The sequence below is a fragment of the Cibotium barometz genome, chromosome 6, assembly GCF_041138505.1.
Source record: "Cibotium barometz isolate CiBa-2024 chromosome 6, ASM4113850v1, whole genome shotgun sequence".
NCBI classification, from domain to species: domain Eukaryota; kingdom Viridiplantae; phylum Streptophyta; class Polypodiopsida; order Cyatheales; family Cibotiaceae; genus Cibotium; species Cibotium barometz.
This window is the reverse complement of record NC_141051.1, coordinates 15,109,854-15,132,333: the sequence shown is the minus strand read 5'-3', so window position 1 is coordinate 15,132,333 and position 22,480 is coordinate 15,109,854. Positions and strand designations below refer to the sequence as shown.

The 22,480-nt window shown below is 37.6% G+C and overlaps 1 long non-coding RNA gene across 1 annotated transcript in view; it reads right to left on the bottom strand.

The window, feature by feature from the left end:
* Positions 1–22,480, bottom strand: part of LOC147637440 (uncharacterized) — a 125,262-nt gene that overhangs the window by 16,896 nt on the left and 85,886 nt on the right. The gene's annotated exons all lie outside the window — the stretch shown is intronic.

Below are 22,480 nucleotides of genomic sequence, written 5' to 3'. Positions count from 1 at the left end.
TATAATGACATGTATACTTTAGTATCATTGCATTTATTCTAAGACCCATGAGGGTTAGACTATTTAAGGGACTCGTATATAAGGCAACCTGCAAACCTATCCGTTGAAAAGCATCACGTCTATTCCTTCCAATTTCGGACCATTTGCATTCTCATATGTAGGAAGCTCGGCAGTCTATTCTACAAATTAACTATCCGGCTAAAAATAGTCGCATTCGATTAGAAATTAGAGCAAACGCTTTCTTGGACTTCATAAACTATAGGAATGAACAATGTAACTTACAAATCTAATAAGCCATCTCCATTACACATAACAGAATATAACAAATGAAACCAACTGTTCTATATACCTCAAAATGAGCCATCTCCATTACACATAACAGAATATAACAAATGAAATGAACTGTTCTATATACCTCAAAATTCATAAGACATCAACATAAAAGTACAGAAACTTGATTTTAGAAGAATTGAAGGCCAATATTATGTCTGAAACTCAAATAGCCACGCTCCAATTAGCATCTTGGTGCCTAGAATATTGCTGAACCATATATGAGAAGACATCCAAGGCTATCCAATGAATAAATTTATCTGACAAATCATGGCAGGTATATCTATCAACTACGCCGATAGGGTTTCCAAAATAAAAGGCAAGCCGTCATGGCTACACAGTCAAGCCCTGCCAAGTGATCAGGGCAGGTAAGGGCACACAGTATGCATCCCCTCAACCTGCCACCACAAATTTCTGCTTCACGTTAAAGTTGAGATCCAAAAATATAGACATAGGTTTCATTGAATGGTGAGAAGATTCCAATTCAGGACAAAATAAAAATTGAAATTTGGGCTTACAAAAGAAAGCAGACGTTCACAGCTTATATTCAAAGACTGGTGGAAGATCATCGCTATTGTAAGACTAAACATGAGGGTCAATCTTTGGATAAATTGAATAATACAATCTGATTGATGCAGAAGCTCATCTACAGCATCACGGAATACACACCTGTGGTGGAAGCGGGCACAGATGAGTCGCATCGTGAAAGCTCAAATACTCGTTAAGGATCGAAAAAGAGGTTTGCGATTAAAAAAAAACACCCTGCGAAACAAAAATGTTGACTAGAGTTGTGGTGCGGGGAGAAAGATTTCTCTATTAAATTTGTAATGTGGCCAACTGTGTGAACGCGAAAGCCAAAACAAGAACAAAGGCTTCTCGGAGGATGCTGCTTACAGAAAATACCAAAAAATAATACACATATTGCAATATAATACTGCAAGTAGGTTCGAAATAGACCTTACAGGAGCCCACCGATCAGGCTACAGTCAAGCTTCCAGAAGTTGCTACTGGTAGACGAAAATCCTTAGTGCAAAGATTTGAACTTCCAGGCCCAAATAGTAGAGTAATCTGCAAACTCCAACGCTGAAATACCAGTAGGGATATTCGAGGTAACGGGAGGTGGGAGATATTCGAACTGGAAGGTACGATGATATACACTAGCAGGCTACCTGCCAGGGCAATGGAGGTTGAAGAGGCAAAAGTACAGGGCATAAGATAGGGCAAAAGTCTTGTGCAGGATAGGAAACCCATTTTCCCGCTCTTCCCCATTTCCCCCCTCCATTTTTGGGGATAAAATTGGCTCCATTTCACCATGGTTAAGAAGACATATGGTTAAAGTTACATTCGTGGGTGAGTATGGTCAACCGTGTGAAAAACCCTCACTCATGGGATAGGCCACATGCGTACACATACTTGGGAGGGCAAGTAATTTCTACTTTTGTTGGCAAGCCAACTAACCTAATTACTTTATAACATCTTTTCCAAGCCCAAATCTATCATGGTTTCCTTAGTTATTAGGTTCACCACCGCTGATCCATAGTGTATTAAGGCATTTGTAATGGTGTCCTTCAATGCACATCTTTGCTTTGATAGTTCTAGGGTCATCGTCTCTCATAGATTGTCCCAAGACTTACACATAGCGGTCACATGACTTCCTTCCTATCACAAATTTTGAATGAAGGGTTCTATTAAGAAATTCACTATTCAAATAGCGGTCACACAGTCGCAATATTGAAAAGACACATGTATATTACACTACTATAGACACTAGAATAAAATAGTAAACCTATATTAAAGAGAGAATGATTTAATGATATATTTGTTTTATATTATGAAGACTATTTATATCATGACTTACAAGGTTGGATCTCCAGTTCCTTGATTTGAACCACCCTTAAAACCCATATTCTTGGATCTACAACATTGGGACTCCATGTAGCCTTCCATTACTCCATTTTTTATTTAATCCTCTGATAGATAGTCTCTTTGTCTTTGGGTGATTGGGCAATTTTGCAAAGTGTGCAAAGCAAAATGTACTAGAAAGATAGAGTGAATATTTACAAATGCCAAAAGAGAATAAGGACAACTTAGGAGAGCCAGCTTGTGGTCAAAATCAAAGAGTGAAAGAGTGAGAGGGTATAGGTGTGGGTGTGGTGGTGCTCATGTGGCCATGTTATGCTTAATTTGCTTGTAGGAATGCATTACTATGGAACATTTCTTACACCTTTTTCCATAGCCTTTTCTCTTATTTTCTCTAAACATTAGCCCCTTTAATTAGCCCCTTTAATTAGCCACGATTAGTTCTTTGATTAACATAATTAACAATAAGAATCACCATCAATGAAGGAGACCTAGTGTTAGTTTTGGGCTTAGTTCATGAACACCCAGTGTGACTGACTTATCAAATGAGTATTTGTGTGTCATTTCTACATCGGGTACCCCCCCCCTCCCACCCCCCCTAACTTAAATTTAAGATTAGCCAAAACATAAAAGGGCCCCCACCCCTAATGTATAAGCTTATGCATCATCTGCAAAATATCCCCCTAGTGTACACTCACGTGATATCGTAAGGTTCCCCTTCTGAATCCCCCGGGACTTTTACAATCCAAAATGGATAGCCTAGTGGATCATCCTTGGCCAAGGTTGCAACCAATGCACCAATAAAAATATCTTGTCTTGTACCATTCCACATCTTGTGAGGCACTACCTTCTTTCACGAGACATTAGTGCTTCAATGTACAATTTGCATGGCTTGGGATAAATCATAGGCTCAATCTCACTTGGAATAGAAAATTCCTTATGCTATTGTTTTGTCAATGCATGAGAAGAAGGACAAACAAATGGTGCTGTCAAAGTCCAATCCTTCCTATGAAATCTTTTTAGAATAGAGATTTTCTCTTCAAAAAAAAGTGTCCCACCAAGTGACATCTTGTTCCCGGCATATTGTTTTGATTTTTCTATCTTCCTCAATGCATTTATCATGGTCGACCTCTCTTTTTGACAAGGCTACATCTTTGGCTTCTTGAGATTTTGTAAAGGCACCATCACAACTGCTTGCATAACTATTAGGGGAATAGACTTTAGAAATGCTAGACCTTCTTTTGGTGCCCATTATAAAGACTCTGAATGTTGCTTTGCAAACAAGTACACCTTTCCATCTACTTTAAGCTTTATCAAAAAGGCATGTTAAAAGCTTAAGTCATTAATTCTTTCAATGTAGTAAGATGGATCCTTGTGAGTTCCGTGCATGAATAATCTAAAATCAATGGTTTCCTTGAGATGCACAAATAGTGGCTTAGGAGTATAAGCTCCTTCTGCCAAAGACATCATAGTCGCAAGTGTAAATACATCATGGGGCGAGCCAACTTTTTAGAGAATGTAATAAACATTTGATTTATGTGGTCATGTGCATGACCAACAAAAAGAAAAATTGGCTTCACTTTGGTCAATATTTCTAATTGAACAAGGATATTCAAGTATGCCATGACACAGCCTTGCACTCATTAGTATGGAGTACACACATGTGTGTTGCTCACTCATGGGAGTAGCCACCATGAAAGCTTAGGACATAAGCTCCAAGAAGATAAAGTGTATAATGATCTAATGAAACCAAAAGGGTAAAATGTAGAGCTGATCACTTTATAGTCCCCAAACCCCCATATGCCCAAATCCCACAATGTGTTAAATGTGCCCTAAGCCCCTATGTGCCTAGGCCCATGCCCCATGTACATGTGCACCCTAAAATCATTTTGTTAACTGCGAATCTATTTACATACTAGGTATCCAAATTGGATACTAGCTAGGTATCTAAATTAGATATTAGGTATCTATTTACATACTTGGTATTCATTTAGATATTAAGTATCCATTTAGATACTATGTATGTAAATTTGATAGAAGTTTTTTTTTTAAATATTATGTAAGCATTCATTTTCATCATATGTATATAAATTTGATATTAAGAATCCATTTGGATATTACGTATGTAAATTAGATAGCATGTATCTTTTTTGAATATTTTATATTTAAATGATATTAAGAATCCATTTGGATATTACGTATGTAAATTAGATAGCATGTATCTTTTTTGAATATTTTATATTTAAATGAATAATAGGAATCTAAATTATGTACTTCATATCTACATTTAGATACCAAGAGTCTATTTAGATACCAACTTGTTTTGGATAATAAGTAGACACCAAGTATCTACTTGTTTTGGATAATAAGTAGACACCAAGTATCTACTTGTTTTGGATAATAAGTAGACACCAAGTATCTACTTGTTTTGGATACTAGTATATAAATGGAATGCTCAGTGTCCATTTTTTAGATTACTAGGTATCTAATTGGGATGCTTGGTACCATTTGTTGGATACTCAGTATCTAAAATCATTACTAAGTATCTAAATTGGATACCATGTATATAAATTAAATACTAGGCATCCAAATTCACATATCACTTTATATGTTTTTCGTTTAACTTATCATCTATGGTCTATAAAGACTTTAAATATTGTAACTTCTTTGAAAAGAAAATATATCATTTCACAAAACTATTAGTGTCTTTTCTCTTTCTTTAAATGTTTATTATTAGGTGTTTGTTGTTAGTTTTTTTAGTTAACACTAGTTTGCTAGTAGGACAGAAAAGTGTCCATGGACATATTTATGTCCTGTTTAATGACCAACTTTTTAGAATTATTTAGAAAACATGGATAGTGAAAATCAAAGGTTTCTTTTTCCATATCATCAGGTACATAGTAAAGGAAAATTGAGATTTTTTGGGATCACATTGGCTACCTCGAGGATTTTCAATTTCATAATAATTCGAAGGAAAAATTACCATCGTAATGCAAAGCTATTTGGACTATACTTGGATCAAAGGTTTTAATTATCCGATATCTCATTACTTTCCAAAGTTTTTGGATATGCATTGCTTCACAAACATATATATAGTGTAATATAACCCATCTTAGCCTCAAAAATCAATTAGAACTCCAAAATTTAGGTCTTAATGAAAATTATAAGATATTTAGCTTTTTTTTTGGAGAATTTTTATAGCTCATCAAACAATCATAAACTAGGACCAAATCTTGCACACATGTTCTGTACAATACTATGCTTTGCTGGTGCATTTTGTGAGAGCCAATCACATATACACCTATCTTAGGCAATTTGTTTGAGATGAAAGTTTATAAATTTTGAACCATATTTATTACTATAGAATAAGAGACTACTTCATGTAATTTTAAACATCTCATAAGGTTTTAAGTGGAATATCTAGTCATTTTATATAATAATAAACATTATTTTTTAGACGTTTCTCACTAGATGATCCAAATATGAGCAAGGGTTCATATACGTTGGTTTTCTATCTAAATTGGAATATTTAGATATGTATCCTTGACCGATTACTTTAGTGGAGACATTGATTTATTACTATAACTAAAGTAAATCACCAGATAAGCACATTGTTGTCGTATTTTGGGTGTCAAAGACTCAACAACTAAAAAGAGATTCTAAATTTTTTATCATGAAAAATCTATCTCTTATCTCTTAAATAAATGCTATGTAAGGTTTCGGAGAAATTTATAATGAGTCGAGATCATTGTTTTCTTGCATGTAGTAACCTACTTTGTAAATTTGTAATGTGTTTGGATTATAGTGTTGGATATACTTGTACTTATGGTGATTTATCCATTATATTTAAGGTTATTTTTATCATTTTAATAATTTTCTAAGGTTTGAAGTATTCATGAAGACATGCCTTAGAAGAGAAATGCTAACATAATGTTTCCATTATGTTTCTATTATATATAGGTCCTGTGTATATATTATAGGTGGCATGCATGGGCATTGGGCAAAATATGGGCCCATGTAGAAGATTATCCTAGTGAAAACTCCAACACTCTACTTTCTTCCACACTTTACATCTGCTAATGTCAATCCTTTTTTTAATCATGTAGCTTTTGTGCAGTATCCTTGATGAACAAGGGTTGTGTATTAAAAGTGGGTCCATAAAGAATTGGGCTAGTCTCACAAAAAGATGAGAAAAATCACTTACGACGGTAAACCCATGAATTGGATTGGTGTATAATCTCAAAAGGGCTTCCAAAACCATGTATTTAGACATTTTTCAAAAGTGATAATTCTGGCCTTGTTTTCAAAACTGACCATGCCGTAAAGGTCTAGCTAATAATGGAAGAAGTCAAGACCTTCATTGACATATCGAAGACCACCTCTACACTTTGCTTATACATTGGTTCTTGGGAACCTCCCCGAGGATGAGGATGAGGATGATCATGAGCTAGAAGAACCCACATGTAGCTAGGATAGTGGTGGGGTCATGCACGTTGGCATAGTAGAGGTTATTGAAGTTTTTCATTTGAAGCCACATCTCCATGGTTGTAACGAGAAGTTGTAAGAATTTGGCCTTTTCCTTCCATACATAAGAACTTACATCAAGAACACCTCTTTTGATTGGCATGAACTTGGGGTCGGTGTGGATTTCTTTGGGTGTAGCCATGTACTCCTGCCACATTTGGTGATCGCTAAGGAGATAGGGCGTGTGCACCACTTGTGTTGGAATCCTATCATTGCTAGGTAGTCCCTAGAATTGATAAAGTGCAAGCCTCCTCTGGTGTTGCACGAGTGGTCAATCTTCCACTAGGTAAATAAAGAATCCATTTGTTGGTTCACTAGTAGATAAATTTTTACCATGTCAAAGGGTGTGTCCATGTGGCTATGGAAGCTACCTTGGAATGTGAGATCTGGTCAAAGGGTGTGAGCTGATGTTCATGGTTAGGCAAGGATACCCCCTGGGTTTTTCATGTCATCTATAGTGGCTTACGATGGTTCCTCATTGAGATCTGAACCCTCATGGAATGATTTGAGGATGAGGGGCTTATGGTTGTGGGTTCTTCATGTCATCTCTTCAGTGGCTTACGGTGGTTCCTCATACATTGAGACCTAACCTCTCGTCGTGGAATGACTCAAGGATAGGGGGCTTGTGTGGATGTGGTTAATAAGGGGGCTTATAGGTCAAGTTTAAGGGGTTGAGTGGTGAATTAGGTAGGAGTTCCAATGGACAATGTTGTGGATAGGTTGACGATATGGGTGGGGATCGGTTGGAGAGGTGGGCGGGTTTGGCTTTGGGGGATTTTCTCTATTTCCCAAAATGTTAGATGAAGGGCCTTAATTCTCTTTTTGCGAGGATTCTTCACCAGGGTTCCTTCTCTGAGAGCTCATCAAGGTCATCCTCCTCATTTTTAGGTTTATGGCTTTGAAAAAAGGCAAAGGCCTCCTTTGGCTCATCCACAAAGATACATCATATAGGTGGGCCACAAGAATGGTGGCTTTGTCGATGTGGTGAGGGTTGGTTTAGGGTAAGAGTTGACTATATGATATAGTAGGAGGATTCCCAATGGGTTATTCTAATTATTGGGCATGTTATAGAGAGCTGGTGGTAAGTAGTAATGGTTTTTATGGCTAGCATGACCGAGTGAAGTAAGTTTGTATAATATATGGGGATGTGGAGTCTAGGAAATAATATTCCTTGGTAAAGATTATGTAATTCACAAACAAACGACACCAAGTGGCAAGGTTGGACACAAGAAGATGGGATTCCATGGAGTACATTGTTAAGTGGATTTTGAGAACCCCAAAATGCATAAAATAGTACTAGGATTGAATGTAGGAAGACTTAGAGTACAGTCAATGTCATGTTTTTAGCCAGTTGCTATAAGTTTTTAGCTTGGATATTTTCTGTTGCTATGTTATCATCATATCATTTTTGTACATATAGCATGGTGTGATTGCACTATTAGGGATATGAAGAAAATAGGGTGGTACTGTTTTGATCAGTATCTCTTGGGAAAGGCTAGCTTCTTGCAATAATCCGATGCACACTAGTAACACAATGGTGTTGATATCATGGTGATATGCTAATGCTAATGGTGTCTCATAAATTGGTAGCTAATATGTTGAGGGTTCCCATTGTGAAGGGCACTTACATCACAGGATACCAAACCTTTGGTGGCCATTTTTTCCCCTCTTCACATATGAGGACACGGACAAGGAGCCTAGTATATGGGCCATATGGGAATTCAATTTTTTTTTGAAAAGAAGAGCTAAGCAAAGCCTTGGCATTAAGCTTTTTAAAAAGAAAGGAAAAATAGAAGAAGGCTGGGAGGCACAATCAGCATGAGAAAGCTCAGAAAGTCACGCAAGAAAGGGAGGAGGAGATTGTTGGATTTACAAGAGCATTGCAGCCGACCAAAGCAGAGTGGAGGAGGACAAGTACATGCAGCGTAAGGGGATGAAAGAGTGGTAGCACGATGTCATAGAATAGCTGTGACTGAAGAAAGAATTGGGGAATATCATCCGACTACCAGCCGGTTGAACCTATAAGAGAACCGGTATGTGTTGAGAAGAAGGGCACGCATCTACTCTCTTAGAAGGGTATTGGGAAAAATCACTTAACTTGCATCCGTTTTCTGAGAAACGTCCTATGCGTAGAGTTCTTGTGTATAGCCACCTTTTATATTTGAGAGAATATATATATATATATATATGTATAGTGAGAGTTTTTTTTTTGTGCTCTTCTGAGGGTGCCGTGTTTTCTCTGTGTTACTACTCGTAGTAGTTGTAGAGAATAGAATGGGCGCTGCACACGTGCTCTTGTGTGGGGCATCGAATGTGTTGGGTTTTTCTAAATCCATGCTGTAAGCGCATGAGTTGGAGGAGTTCTCTCATAAATCTCTGAGACTGCTATGTGCGCCTGCGATCTTGTGTGTGGCCGTTCCATGATAATTGTTGGGAGAGTGTGTATTTGGAAGATCTTCTTTATGTTGTTTGAAAAACACTAAGAGGCTTGTTGGGTGGGTTTTAAATTGCTTCAGCTGCTTTCAGAGTGGCTATCTACAATTGTTGTTTGTGGATCTCTCTCTTATATTTGAGAGTTTCACACATATCTTGAAGAAACAAACCAGAGAAGCTGCCAGAATCTTCTCACATGTGTTGTGAAGTATGGGCTATTGCTGCTCGTCTCTCTTATCATTAAAATTTCAAGATTTGTTTATGAAGGAAGGTTCTAGGTGTGCTGGGACACTTCAAAGATTTCAATTATTATTAGGAGAGTCTCTCTCATATCACTAAGAGATTTTTTTTTTTTTCTGAAGGAGTTTTGTGCTACCAGTACATAACCTTTTGCTAGGGAAGTGTTGTGACCACATCATGATTCTATCCTTAGTACTGGGGCATGAAATCACACAAGTTATATATCTTGGGTTTTCGTTCTCAGTAGTATTATCCTATCATACAAACTATGAGTGGTTTATTTTATTACATGTACCTGATTTGTTGCAAATCACCCATGTTGAGTCCAACCTACCCGAGGTTATCTATGACATAGAAACCTGTGATGAGGAAGATACTTTATGAATTCCTTCCATTGTAATAATCTAGCCTCATAATCCATCTATGTAATTAGATTGTCCTTTTCTAAATTACCCAGTATTATAGTGTTGTCTATGTGTTATATCTTCAATACAATTGGGGTCCAATTAACTCAAACAATTTATGTTTTAAATCTTGTGAATACATGGCTAGGAGACATTTCTTGAGATTTCTTCGCATGAGTAACAATGTTTTTCTCCTTTTGCATTTCTCCCATGGAGTAATCTAGTCCCAGCATCATCAAATGAAGACTCAGTTCAATTCCAAGTTCCTTAATAAGTATTTGTGGCAAACCAAAAGATAGCATTTATCGGTGACAAAATCCATAAGCATGTTTGTTACTATGTTATACTCCCAATCTTGTCCTTTTATAATTCCTTCCATCCATGTGCTCAAGGGTTTTTGAGATGTCTGTTTAGGGTTCATTTCTATGGTCCTCCGGGTGTGTGACTAGGAATGGAATAAGACCTCATGGAAAAAAAAATCTTAGTACTTTCACGATGGTTTTGTGGAAGAATGCTTGTGCATGGTTTTTATCCCTCATACTAGATGTCCATGAGAGCACTTTATGGATCTGGAGGCAGCTTCTTGGGAAAAATATATCAAGGCTCAAACTAAAGTACTTTGGCAACAAATCCAATCCCTACATTAAGAGAAGCTAGAACAATTGGTAACCCATTCCTAGGGTTAACAAGAGCTACCGCCATTATCATAAATCAAGGAGTCACGGTAGATACACCAAAGGGTCATACATTCAAGATATGAAGCAATAGTGTCCAAAGCTACAACTTGGATAGGCACCTGTAATGGTGTGACAGAGTATTTATAACGAGTCCCGCTTCAAAAGCGTGTGGTAGCAAGTTAGAATGAAGTCCTAAGTGATATACTTCATGGTGGATATATTATGAGAGTAGTCATTGTAATAGCATTAGGACTCTTATCAGCCTAAAGTGCCTGGTTGGCCACAGTTTAAGTGAGTGTAAACACTTATGGCCATGTATATAAGTGAATATCTCTCATAATACAACATACTCTCCCATTATGCAATTGAGTCTTGCTCTTACTAATCCTCTTGCTAATCTCTTTCACTAATGCATGCTAGTGAGTGTGTGAGTTAAGTAAGGTGAGAGGAGGGATGAGTACCCGTAGTGCAACGCGGCGGTGTGATAACACTTGCGGGAGGCTCGGTGGAATTGCTTCTCAAGGAGTTGTAGAGCTTGGAGCCCTCAAGAGTCAAGCTCGGCTATTGGAAAGATCCTCATGATAGTTACGGTTCACCAGGTAATCTCTTATTGGATATGTTTCAAGAGGGGTTAGGGGGAGCCATTACCGGCACCGCTGTCGAGGAGCCATCTTTCCTCTAATCTACGCATTACCCATTGCCCATTGTCTTGATTAATGGTTTTCTATGAAAAAGATGTGTATAGTTGATGGTTCATCACATTGATGCCGGCAATCAAGACCAACTTTAGCACCTTGAAAACAACCTTTATCCCACGGCTTTTCAAGACAAGGTGATCGGTGGAGTGCAGTAAAAGAACTCTATTCAATTGAGCGTAAACCAAGTGAATCAATTAGAGACTTTATCCTATACGAATAAAGATCTTAGACTCACAATGTGAGTCATGCGAGAAATTTAACGATTCTCAATTGAAGAGATATTTCATGAGGGGCTTAAAGAATAATAGCTTACACAACTTGATCATTGTATCCAACCCACAAACATTCGATCAATGTTGTAAAGCAGTAATACGTTTAGATAACATGTTGGAAGATAATCATGCTACAAGGTGTTGCTCATCTAAACCAAGTGAAGCAATGGCAAAAGAAAGATTTATCTCGAAATTGTCATTCCCCAAATTCTATGCAGCCTTGCTTAAAAGCTTTCAATCAACATCTCTAAGAGAGGATGAGCTCCTTCAAAACCAACCATCCTGAATGCCTCTCCAAGTGAAGTGAAATGCCTTGTGTGTTTTAAGTGCAATCACTAACAACCATCTTGATCCCCATTGTGCATACAAGGCACCTGTTTTTTTGTACTGCATATATTCTAAATCCTTTCATCATGATACTAAAAAATGTCCCAATTCATCAACAATTGACTCAAAACCCCCATCTCCCATGCACCAAATAGAAACAGTCCAAAGTGTAGAAAAACTGCTCAGGAAGCGGTTAATCGAACACTTCATTGTTTCTATTGTCGTGGACCTCACAAAGTGGTAGACTCCAGAGTTTGGAATACTTCCATGTCCATAGTCACTAACAGTTTGCAAACCATGTGTGGACAATGTGGCATTAATCACATGTTCCAAGATTGCCCAAGACGAGTTGCTTCAATGAAATTAGTCTCACAAAATACAACTCTTAACATCTTAAGTGTAAAAAACGGGCCATTGTCTACGGTACCCTTGAATGTGTTTACACGCTTACAAGCCAAGGCACGAGAAACGGTCAAAAAGAACACAAAAGACAATACCTCAACATGGGTAGAAGAGCATACTTTAAAGCAGAATCCAAAAGAAAAAGCAAAACCTTTTAAACCTAAGAAAAACAAGGGACAACAAACTATCGAAACCAAGGTTGAATTAAAGGACAGGGAAAAGGAGCCTATGGAGGACATAAACCTCAAAGGGGACATAAACTCAAAAGAGCCAAAAGCTATACATGATGTAGTAGCATCCACCTCAAAGGAGGCCACCATACAAACCTCAAAATCCATAGGTGCGACACATAGTACAAAAGCCCAAAATAAAATTCAATCTCATCGCATATGGATAGACATAATGAGAAAATGACAATCCAAAGAAAGTCATAAAATGAAACAAGTTCTAGTACGTCACTTAGTGAGGATGAAACAAGTTCTGATTCGTCATTCAGTACACTTAATAGACCAATCAAGAAACTAGAACCCACCCAACCACCACCCCAAATTAAAAATCATGAGATTCACATAACAGTATTGTGAGCAAAATAGGTAACTAACGAGGGTTAACTAAAAAGATTCCCTCCCAAAATATGTAAAATCTCAAAAATGGCTTAAAAACATAGTTTTTTGAAAACACATCTAGAATTCCATGTATAAATTTAAAAAATACATGAATTTTGCTATTTTTTTCAAGATAGAAAACACATGTGACCTTCGTAGATTTATAAACTACTGTAGTTTGTGACATAAAAATAAACTTGACTTACAAAATTACATAAGAGTCTACATAACTTAAAGAAATATCAATCTTTTTCAAATAAAAATTTATTTTATAAATTTCATGAATATAAGACACTTTTTTTAATGGACTTTTTGGGACAAATTCTACCACTATGCATAAATATGCACATTATTTGATAAGCACTTAAAAAATATTAGAATACATAATAATATAAGCTCCATAATTTATGAAAAAATCTACAAACAACCTTGAGTCTATTTCTAGACCCAAATAGTAAAGCCTTTAGTATATACTTGCCTTGACAATTTACATGATATAATTATTTGCTCTATTATTTATAAGCAGATAGTGAAAATGATATACAACCAATGCCAAGAGTTTAAAGAGGTCAACTTATAGGTGTGCAAAAGTAGACTTGTATTCATATATATATGTAGAAGATGGTAACTATAGAGGCTCTAAGTAAACCTAAGCAAGTTAAAAGATATATTTTTTCAGCAAGACAATCTTAGAGGCAGACATCATATAGCCTATGGGTGTAAATTTTAACCCACATAGGCATTTGTTTTCATGAAGGGAATTTTTGTTATGCAATATGGATAAGGGTGGCGGGAAGAAATTATAGCCTATATCATGTACATATGTGGTGGTGGTAAAAATTCATAGTATGCATATGTTGATGTTTGATCCAGATAGCCATTATCATGAACATAGGTGATGGTATATCTAAGAGTAGTGTAGGAATGAGCTCTAGTTATAATTATTTATAGTACATGTGAAGGATGTTGAAAGATGGTATGTCTAAGGGTAGTGTAGAATGAACTCTGGTTATAATTATTTAGAGGACATGCAAAGGATGTTGAGAGATGCAATCTTCGCTCGCGACATTGTCTTTGTGTACAAAGAGAAAAGAGAGGAGCTTAGGGCTTCTGAAATGGTAGTAGAGAAGAGCTTAGAGCTTTCACGAGCGATGACGGTAGATTCAAGGTCCCCTATGCTAGAGAGCATACTACTGCACATAGACATGGAGTCGCACCACGTGTATTTGCTTATAGTTCTTTAGCTTTAAAATTGAATTGTAGAACAAAAATCAGGATTGGTGAATCAATCGACTTGTGGTATTCCAAATCAATGGAGCCTTGCACATTTGGATTAAAACCAATGGATTACATGTCATCATGGATTATCTCATCTAGCTCTTCTGTTATCATGATTTTTTGGCATCTACTCTATAGTGATATTATTTATGATACAAAGGTTACATGGTTACATAGACAAGCATTTTTTTAAATGACCTCCTCTCAAATTTGTAGTCAAAGATTGCGACCGTATGTGTTTTTCACGTCCATAGCCATAAACCTATGTTCTACCTATATCACCTTATCCTAGGTATATTTTTTCTTTAATTCTATGCAAAACATCAAGTTTTATGAAAAAGTTTATGTTTTGCATAAAACTGATGTAAAACATCAACTTTTTCATAAAACTTAATGTTTTGCATCAACTCGATGCAAAACATCGAGTTGTGTGGAAAAGTTGATGTTTTGCATCGAGTTGATGCAAAACATCAACTTTTCCACACAACTCGATGTTGTGCATCGATTTGATGCAAAACATCAACTTTTCTACACAACTCAATGTTTTGCATCAAAGTTGATGCAAAACATCAACTCTACCACAAAACTTGATGTTTTGCATCAAGTTTCAGATACTCTGGAGAAAAAAAGTTGGAGGATCGGAGGTTGATTTTCACAAACGGAGTTTTGAGCGATTCCGTTTGCGCTGGCATGCTCAGAAGACCTATTCCATAGATTTTGAGTATGAATACGGCTATGTTTCGATGCAATTTGCAGACGTCACAAAGTAACTTGTTGCTGATGGAAGTCGCTTTGTGACATCTGCAAATCACATCGAAACATAGTCGTGTTGGTACTCAAAATTTATGGAATAAGTCGTCTGAGCATGCCATCGTGAAGAACGGAGTCACTAAAACATCCCGTTTGTGAAAATCGATATCCTCCAACTTTCTTCTCCAGAGCATCTAAAACTTGATGCAAAACATCAAGTTTTATGGTAGAGTTGCTTTTTGCATCAACTTTGATGCAAAACATCGAGTTGTGTGAAAAAGTTGATGTTTTGCATCAACTTTGTTGCAAAACATCGAGTTGTGGGAAAAGTTGATGTTTTGCATCAAGTTGATGCAAAACATCAACTTTTCCACACAACTCGATGTTTTGCATCGAGTTGATGCAAAACCTCAAGTTTTATATGTAAAAGTTGATGTTTTATATCGATTTTATGCAAAACATTAACTTTTCCATAAAACTTGATGTTTTGCATCAAACTTGATGTAAAACATCAAGTTTTGTGGGAAGTTGATGTTTTGTATAATGTTGATACAAAACATCAAGTATTGTAAAAAAGTAGATCTTTTGCATAGAAAGTTTATGTTTTGAATATAAAGTTAATGTTTTATATCAACTTGATGCAAAATATCAAATTTTCGTAAAAGTTGATGTTTTGTATCAAGTTGATGGAAAACATCAACTCTTAGTTGAGAAGTTCTTACTCAGCATTAAGTTGGCCGCAAATGTTATAGCTAAAATATCCTTACTATGTGTAGTAACCAATAGGATTGGAACCTGAGTCCCTACCTGATATTTTACAAAAAAGTATTTTGGAACGTATTAACTTTTGTTTCTTAAAGATATTTTTCATACTTTCTAAACTCATTTAATAACTTAAATTACCATTTAACCCTTTTTTGTCACATCAAGGACACATCTTTAAAAATGAGTGTGGAATTATTTTTCAAAATTAGACAACTTTTAAATAGCTTATTCATGCTATTTTAAAATTCATATGTACATAACGAACTCTTTTTTAAAAAGTATATATTATCAATTAAGAAATTGTGATACTCAAGAGCTTCAAAATGGATTTTAATACTACTCTCAATGAGAGCCAAAATAGGGTTTTACAATTAAGATAATAATTGTATCAAGATAACGCTTTTGTAATATAATTATACAAATAGTTTTTTATAGTTGCACTCTGTAGCACATCCTCAATCATGCTAACATGGCAGATGACTGTAATAAAGTAGGAACTTTATTCAATAGGGTTAATAATGGGACAAGTCCATGTATAAAAGAGGGGACTTGGACCATGGTTGTAACTTTTGATGATCATTTTTAGAAATGGAAACTCATGTTTCTTGGAGCTCATGGCTTCTTGGCTTGTGGAAGGCTATTTCCATTCTCTTGGTGTGAGAGACTAAACACACTTAGGCATCATGTTTACATGGTGATTACTCATATTTTCATGCATTACATCCCTTCATTTCAATTGGTATGAGAGCTCTTGATTTTGATCATGGGCATGCATGGGTTGTTGGGAAAATTTGCTTGAAAATTTGAGTTTCTTTTAATTTTTTTTTTTCATTTTCTTGTAATCCTTGAGTGATTCTTGACAAATCTTCTCTAATCTTGCTTAATCTCATGGAGATGGTGAGCATTTCATGGAAATTGCTTGAATTTTGAGTGATTTTGGCCAATTTTGCCATTTTTGGACCAAATTTTGGACCTCTGGACCAAAAATTTGGGGCAGTCGGGCCAAAACTTAGGGCAAGTGACTAATTGCAATTAACTTTTCTGTTAATCATGATTAGTAATCATCTTCTTCTTCCTCAAGCTTTCCATAGCCATGGGATGCTCTTCCTTTACCCGTTTTGATGCCAAACCTTAGGGTTTTTGTAGAGCTTTCTGAGATCTTTCATTTGAGCCTCTTCTTGCTAATTTTTTTCTCAAGATTTGGGAGCTTTTGTTCATTTCTCCATGGCTGAAAATTGAGCTTAACCTACCTTCCATTGAACCATATCTTTCCATTGCTAAGCTTCTAAACATTTCATATGCATGATTGGCACTCTAATCATCTCATGGAGGGAGTAAAGAAGCACACGGCGGGCTGCAGGCTGCCGCCTCAAAACGGCGTTGAAAGATGTGGAGGGAGAGCTAGGGTACCTAGCTCTACTACCTCAAGAGATGGAAGCTAGGCAATAGGGTTCTTAGCCCTTGTTTGGAGCATATTTTCAAGCCTTATTCAAGCACATGGGAGATGTTATGTGGCTGCAAATTTCAGAGCAAAGAGAGCTACGTTTTTTTTCAACAAGAGGCTTCTTCAACATTTTCTACCATTGAAGCTTTCCGGATGACATTGGTGAGTGGTTTGATCAATTTCTTGCAAGTTTGAAGCATTGGTGGAGCTTTGGTAGTTGATTGGGGTTGGTTACATTCAGAAACCCTAAATTTCAGAAATTAACCATTTGGCTTGACCATTCACATGCCAATGATGCTTGTCTATGCATTATTGCTTGCATTTGTGCAATGGATTGCTTCCACATGAGCCTTGGCCAAACAATGGATCATATTTTTGGAGATTCTCTTCACTTTGATTCAATTGGCATGCCATTGATGGAGTATCAAGTTTACTCAATGCTTTTGGGAGCCATTCATGCTTATCTTTATGCCACATAGATGCCTTGAATCATCTACATAGCCATTCAATGCTATGACTTGCATTTTGGCATAAGAAAGCATAGCTCTTGGATCAATTTTGGGGGATTGAACTCATATTTCACAAGTGTCAATGTGTTGTTGGATGTTGTTGATGTTGGAATTTGTTTGATGGATGGTGAACACTTGGAGTGAGGAGAATGAGCATGAGTTCATGCGTATTGATTCATGAGAAAATTGTAAATGGCATGAGTCATGCCATATACTTGTAAGTGATCTCTTCCATTACATTCACATCATTTTTGTACCTACACTCACCATTGCTACCACTTCAAGTTTTCTAGAATCTAGCAATGTGTGAGGGTACCTTGGCATTGGTTGGAGAGGCCAAGGGGAGAATGTCTTGAACTCTTTGTGCCGTGATTGCCTTGGAAAAGCGGTACAAAGAGGGATTAGGTACACGGAGTGAAGAAATGGCCTCAACCTTCACCTTGGAGGAAAACTTGGTGAAGGGGTGAGAAGGGCTTGGCCGGGAGATCGGCAAGCTTCAACGCGCGTCCTCAACAATCCTCACAACTACTTTATGGATGCATTTGGGCAATGGGGCCCCCTATTCCATCATATTGTGTGGATGTTGCTAATGCCTTGATGGACAAAGATTGCATAAGAGCTTTCATGGCATTGTGGGATGCAAAGAGCATTGTATTTTGATTTCAGAAATTGCATTTTCAGTTGAGATTTGGCTCCATTTACAAAGGAGACTATGACGAAATTTTTCCAAAATCTTGGCTATGCATGGCAATTGAGGTTGGTGAAACATTAATTGCAGACCTTGGGATGCAAAGGAAGTGCAAAAGGTGCTAACAAAGGTGTGGGAACAAGCAAGGATCATTGGGGGCACAAAAGGGTCACTTGGGCAAGAAAATTGCAGATTTACAAAACCCTAATTCAGTCCCAAACCTTTTGGACTGAATTAAAGGTGATCATACGAGCTCTTAGTGCTTCCTTAGAGCTACCCAATGAGCCCTTAACCTTTCCGTTTCGATATCTCTTTGGGGTAGAAATTAGGGTTTTTGCAGAAACAGTAAACCCTAATTCAGTCATAGGGGTTTTAAGGTCTTCAAGATCTAATCACATAGGCTCGTAGTACTCATTGAGGGCTTCGATTTGAGCTAAGAAGTTTTGCATTCGGATATTTCTAGCTCAAGTTATGCTCAAAATACTATTTCAGCCTATAACCCTGTAAACCCTAAAACAGAGAATAGTAGCACTTCTCACCTCTTAAGGGTCTTTGTATAGTGGTCTAGTACACCTCATTAGCTCTCCAACAAGCTCTAGACCACTTCAATCGGACATCCCTACCTCAAGTTAGAGCCAAATCTTTGAAACCGATACTTTCCATGGGAACGAGGACAAGAGGGCGACCAAAGCATAACACCTTGACTCCCAACGAGGTAGAGGGAGAAGAAGCAATTATGGAGCAAGGAATCTTAGATGCTCCGGAAGATACTTGTGGGCATACTTCAAGGGAAGTGCATGAAGAAGTGAATGTTGGAAGTGCCCACAAGCCCACCCCACAAGCGTCACATACCATCCCCATCGATTCGATCATGCAAATGCTGATGCAAATGAATGCGAAGATGGACACGATGGCTACAAGGGTGGAGGTCAATGATAGACTTGATACTATGGCCACAAGGATGGAAGTCTTGGAAGAGAGGGTGGCTCGGCCAATGAGCCAACCTTCATTTGATAGTGGTCATGGTGTTTCACATGCAGGCAAGCAATATGGGACAGCTTTTGAAGGCCGTAGGGAAGGCAAGCTACCTATGGCACAAGAGGTTTCTCCCAAAGTAATGCATGAGCATGCCACCAAGAATGCTACTTTTGGATTCATGGCAGATGCACGGAGGCCCCTTGTCAAGGACATGTTTCATTCTTCTTTTCACTCGGGTCCATCTAATTCCAATATGCACATGATTGATGAAGAGGTGGTACTCGATTGGAACCAATTGTCCTTTGCCCAAAGATAAAGGGATGCTCATGAGAAGTGGATGGAGTTACCAAATGACATCAAGAGGGACTACAAAGACTTTGCGCAATTCATGGAATCGTATATGAAGATGCAAAGGTTCAAACCCTCTACCCAACATGACAACCCATCCTACACAGCTTCTAAGGATGTCAAAGACAAAGTCTCACTATCAAAGTTCAAAGGTGATGGATCATCTCCGCAAGAGTTGGAGGAGTGGGCTACTAAGCTTGACACTTATTTCCAACTTTACCCAAAAAGTGAGCGTGATATGGTACAATTTGCTTCCTTACACCTTGAAGATTATGCACATCAATGGTGGAGGCACTTGGTCAAACAAGGGAACACGCCATCAACTTGGGAAGGATTGAAGCGGGAGATGAACTTGGCCTTCATTTCACCCCTAGTGCTTGACCGTTACCATGAAGAATGGTATGAACTTTCTCAAAAGGGGATGATGGTGAGAGATTATATCAAGAAATTTTTGAAGCTTTCAATGTACGTGGAAGGCTTGAGTGAAGACATGAAGATGAAAAAGTTTGTGCATGGGCTTGAACACTTCATCAAGGCGGATGTGTCGGCTCAAAGGCCTAGCTCTCTCAAAGAAGCTATGAGGTTAGCCGAACTCTATGAGCCAAAGTATAAGAGGTCTCAGCCCATGACCTTCACCAAGGACACACTCAAACCAACCACTACTTCTTACAATTTTGGGAAAGGTCCTACCTCTACATTACCATCCTCTAATCCAAGAACTCCTACATCATTTGGGGGTGGACAGCCAAAGAATGGGATATATCAAATTGATGCCAAAAAGGGTAGTGACTTCATGAAGAAGAAGCCCTTTCAACCCTTCAAGAGGACTCAAAGAATGGATGATCCAAAGATTGAGGAGTTGAGAAGCAAAGGGCTATGTTTCAAGTGCAAAGAGAGGTGGTCACCCGGGCATGTGTGCAAATCAAAGAAGATTGTGGCCACTATGATCCTCATGGATGAGGAAGAGAACAAGGATGACTCTCATGACATTGAAGAATGGGAGGATTGCAATGAAGAAGCACATGAGGAGTCACTTGAAGACCATTCTTTCATCACGGAGGATGGTGAGTTTCCGTTTGATCCGGGAGGTGGTACTTGCTGCAAATGCACCTAAGAAGCTCTCTTTGATCACTCCAAGGTGACTCAAGAAAGAGATTAAGGCTTTTGGCACCATCTATGTGTTACATGTTACCCAAGAGGGGATGGAAGGCAGTGGACAGCACATAGATGAGGAAATGGCAACTCTTCTTAAGGAGTATGAAGATATTTTGCAAGTGCCAAAGAGTCTACCACCTAAGAGGATGATTATGTGCTATTGAAGCTTCCCAAGAGTCGGCATAACACTCTCAAAGGTGTAACCAACTCAAAATTGGCTCATAGGTATTATGGACCATACTTGACTATCAAGAGGGTTGGTGATTTGGCCTACAAGTTGGATTTGCCTTCTTCGACAAGGATCCATAATGTGTTTCATGTATCTAACCTTAAGAGGTTTATGGGATCTTTGCCTCAAGAGATGGAAGAGCTTCCACCCATGAATGAAGAAGGTGAGATCATTTATGAGCCGGAGAGGGTTATTGGTAAGAGGACAAGAGAGTTGAGGAATCGGAATATTGATGAATACCTTGTCAAATGGAAGCAATTACCCATGGATGAGGCTACTTGGCAATCATTGGAGTATGTCCAATAACATGGCTTACTTGTGGATGACTTTCCGTGACCAAGTGGTATGGTTTACTTGAGCAAATTGGGTAATATGAGGAGAAGTATACATGCTGTAATTTCTGGACAGCTTTGGGAAGGTCTACTATTGGGCCTATTTTTCTACTCCAACAAGCTTCATGGCGTATCCTAATGAAGGATTATGATGTGGGCTACATATGGCTGAGTGTACATATCATTTTCAGCCCAATATATGGAGTCTAAATGAAGGATTTTCAAGGGTCTTCATCGACTAGAAGGGCTGTCATAACAGTCCCACTCATACACTTTGGGCTTGAAGCTTTGTGGACTTGTATACATCCGGATTTTCATTGTCTATGTGTTTTGGATGTACTTGAGAACTCTTAACCACTTCCCATTGATTACATTAGAGTCTCATGCTTTGAGATTGTACATGTTATTGATTTTGAGGACAAAATCTTTGGGAAGGGATGGTTTGTAATAAAGTAGGAACTTTATTCAATAGGGTTAATAATGGGACAAGTCCATGTATAAAAGAGGGGACTTGGACCATGGTTGTAACTTTTGATGATCATTTTTAGAAATGGAAACTCATGTTTCTTGGAGCTCATGGCTTCTTGGCTTGTGGAAGGCTATTTCCATTCTCTTGGTGTGAGAGACTAAACACACTTAGGCATCATGTTTACATGGTGATTACTCATATTTTCATGCATTACATCCCTTCATTCCAATGACCCAAGAAGTCTAAGCCAAGTGTACACATAGAAGAAGAAAATTGTAATTTTGGATAGTGAAGAAGAAGATGCCTCGTCTACCTTCTCAGGGGATGGCTTCTTTTACAGTTGTATCATTTTTTAATGGACTGAAGATGAAAATTATAAACATTGTCTCTATTTTGGCATGTTTTTTAAAATTTTTTTGTTAGATTTTTAATTATAATCTCAAAAAGTAAGCAAAACGAAGTCTTTTTTTTACTGCCAATTTTTGTAAGAAACGTGTAAAGTGCCCAAAATATTATCGTTTTTTGGTAGTGTTGTATGCATGCGTAGACTACTTTTTAAAAAGAGGTAAAAAAATTGAACTTTTTTTATGGAATCTTTGAAAGATGCCAAATGTTTCTCGTTTTCAGGAAATATTACCAATTTTGTCCGCAACAACAATGTTACATGACATATGCGGAATGCAAAAGGCAAGCTCAGGGTCACCGATTGTGATTGAGCCTAATAATGCGAAACCTAAAAAATAACCAAAATATAAAACCCAGA